The sequence below is a fragment of the Etheostoma spectabile genome, chromosome 6 (assembly GCF_008692095.1).
Source record: "Etheostoma spectabile isolate EspeVRDwgs_2016 chromosome 6, UIUC_Espe_1.0, whole genome shotgun sequence".
Taxonomy (NCBI): domain Eukaryota; kingdom Metazoa; phylum Chordata; class Actinopteri; order Perciformes; family Percidae; genus Etheostoma; species Etheostoma spectabile.
In genome coordinates, this window is record NC_045738.1 from 21,272,900 (window position 1) to 21,276,151 (window position 3,252).

The window sequence follows — 3,252 nt, forward strand, 5'->3', positions numbered from 1 at the left end:
TTGGCATTTCTTTAAACCAATCACAATCGTATTGGGCGGTGCTAAGCAACGGTGAAACGCTTTGTGCCGCTGCAAGATAGCCTCGGAAGGAACTTGTTTTGGTGTAGAATAGATAGAATACAATTGGGTTAAATTTGTCTTGGACATAGTGCTACAGTCTGTTGCTCCACATCACAAACAGGAAAAAATAAAAATCCAAAATCAACAAGAATCAAAGCGTTCTATGACACAAAAGAAGCACACACATGAAAGCACAGACAACAAAACATCCTAAGAATTAACTGTAATAATTAAAGTGGGAAGTGCAAAAAGTGCTGGTGTATTTATTGCACCCCTGCAAGTCAACAGTACATATAGCACGAGCCCAGGTCGCTACAGCGCTACACCATGCCATTTTCTTTTTTTATGTTATACGTATGCTGAAAAAAATCAGTCGATATATTGTTCTTGCAGTTTTCCCCCCAAATACTGATATTAGTACCAGCCTCAAAAATCCAGTATTGGTTGGGCTATAGTCTGGTAATATTGCACTGGATTAAATGTTGCTGGTTTAGCAATAGATTGATGTATGAAAGAGTTTTTAAGTCTGTTGAACAAATTTTGATTTGATCAAATAGCCTTTTAGTTTTGTTTTGTAGGTTGGGATAAGGTAAACTACGTTATGATCAGTGTTTGCAATAGGAGGCATGATTCATGCGTGCGTGCCGGAGCTTCGCTCTCTGTCAATTTGCAGAGAGAACAGATAAGCTTGCACTTACATGTGCTGATGCTTTTGGATCCAAAATTGGGCACCGAAGGATAAATAAAAAATTTTTGATACTCATTGGATGGGAGTATTTTCGGTTGGTGCCATAAAAGCATTGTTCGGGGCCCAGCCCTATGAGGGACAAAACGGGACAGAGTAACACGGTGCATATCGCTCATATATTTTTATTTTTTTGAAGACGTAGTTAAGACGGCAGGCTGGTGTTGCTAAGGCGGCCTCCTTAGCTGCAAAGTGCTGTGGGAAACCCTGAGTCCCCTACACCAGGGCAGGCGCATCTGGATGTTTTTGTAGCAGTCGATGAACATGGTCGCTATAGTGGCTGCTGCCATCGCAGCCTTGCCACTGGGTGGAACATACACCACAGTAAACAGCACACATCCAAATTCACGTCGCGGGTAGAAAGTTCTTAATGTCAGACAAAACATCTCGCCGTTAAAATCACATAGTGATTCTTTAATTGTGAACTGGCAACACCAGAGATTGTTGATGTACACACAGATCCCTCTGCCCTTGCATTTCCATGATTTGGTGTCTCTGTTGAGCTGGGTCAGAGTGAACCCATTTATCTCAAAGAGGGAGTTGTCCATATTGGATTGAAGCCAGCTCTCTGTAAAACAAAGTAAAGAAGCTTTACGGAATTTGGAACAGTTCCTTGTGTAGGCTCGGACTTTGTCAATCTTGTTGTTCAGAGAGCGTAAGTTGCTTAGAATGATGGATGGGTCGAGGTTCCAGGTAACTTTTCACTTCCTTCATATCTGCAGCGGTTTACTTTTTGGAGCATGCCAAGGGCTGCCCTCCAAGGGTGACAATCCCCACTAGCGTCAATATAATCCACAGGAAATTCATCTTCCAATTTTCATACGGCCAAACGAGACAACAACATTTTAAGCAAGCAACATTCAACTCAATCACGCTGATTTAACACTTCATACAAACACAAAAATGAGCAAGCGTGAGCCCAGGATGCGGTTCTTCTTTTAGTCAAGCAAAATTGTTCGTTACACTGAGCCACAAATGAATGATACTTAGCTGTTTTCTGTTTTTTAAGTAATACATTTCATTTTTAGGAAAAAAAAAAAAAAAATGGAGGAAGGTGCCTTTGCCCGGCTCAGGTGGATGTGTGGAATTATAGTTACTGTGATAGTAGAGGCTTCTGTTCAAGCCTGGGAAGTTTGTGCACAAATAAGTGTACAAGAATGTACTTAGACCTTATACATGTAATATCCCAATTTTTAAATGGGTTGGCTTCATTCAACACTAGGGTTTAAACTCTTATACACATGGATTATAATGGATAAAAGAACTTCTACAATAGGTTTCATTGCAAATCCTGTTGGCGATCTAACCTTGCAGTGCATTACCAGCTTGGCTATTTCTGGTATTATCTTTTGTTAAATAGTTCTTGTGCTTTTGATTTTTCTTTTTCTTTTTTGCCAGTCATGCTAAATAACCTTAGAAAGCGTGGAGTCACGCTAGTCAGTGAGCGTCTGAGCAACTTTAATGGAGCAAATAAACGGAAGCAGTGAGAAGAACCGTACAGTAACATTTAAACTGTACCCTCAGTCAGTGTTTCCTCTGACCCCATGAATAAACTTTGAAGTTGGGTCTGCAGGTCAGTGACCCTGAAACACGCAGGCTACACGTCTGGACCTCAGTCAGTGATATACAGCCACCCACTGACCTTCTCATTAAAGCACGTTTGTCAACACATTTATAGATACAAACATATAGACTACAGTACACATTCACGTGTTAAATTCAGTAAGTGCAGAAACACTGATTGTTTTGCTGGTCAGTTGATTACCAGTATGACATCAAGTCTGGCGGTAAAATTGAATTTAACAAATTTGTCTCTTTTCATCTTTCCTCAGGTGCTGTTAAATCTTTGGTTCATTGGTGGATAAGGAAGGACACGTAAAGCCAAACACTAGACGGAGTGACCCAGCTGTGTGAAACCACTTACCTGGGCTGCAGGCGTCCACACGTTCCACCTGGTGAGTGACAGAACTACAGCAATTGAGCTAATTATTGCCGATGTTTTATAGCTGCATACAATAGAGATTCTCTGGGGCATCCCAGAGAACACCCATTGTAAAAGTTTGATTTCAGTACTGTGAATGGATCATAATTAGGGCAGCAGTTATTACTTTTGTGGCATTTACATTAATCATGCCAATACTTCATGTCTAAACATTACCTTCTGTCGTCACACACTTGCCATGATTGATACACTGCAATTGTTAGTAGTTTTAGACTGAATCCTATTTACCCCTACCCCTACCCCTTACCCCTTACCCTTAGCCCTTGGCCCTTGACACCAAGTGGTAAGGGCTAGGGGTGAAAACATACCCCTATGAAATGAGACACCACTTGGTAACATCACCATGCAGTATTGATCACAAACTTCCAAGATACCGTCTGCAAGTGTGTCTATGTCAATTGCGTGGGTTTTGACAACAGTGTCATATGCATTTATATATTTGTAT

The 3,252-nt window shown here is 41.0% G+C and overlaps 1 protein-coding gene across 1 annotated transcript in view; it reads left to right on the top strand.

Annotated features, from left to right (window-relative positions):
* The window catches only part of ncalda (neurocalcin delta a), a 97,079-nt gene that overhangs the window by 1,238 nt on the left and 92,589 nt on the right, over window positions 1–3,252 (top strand). The window contains exon 2 of the mRNA XM_032517745.1: window positions 2,638–2,760. The gene's annotated coding sequence lies outside the window, so the exon portion shown is untranslated. The remainder of the gene's footprint in view (window positions 1–2,637; window positions 2,761–3,252) is intronic.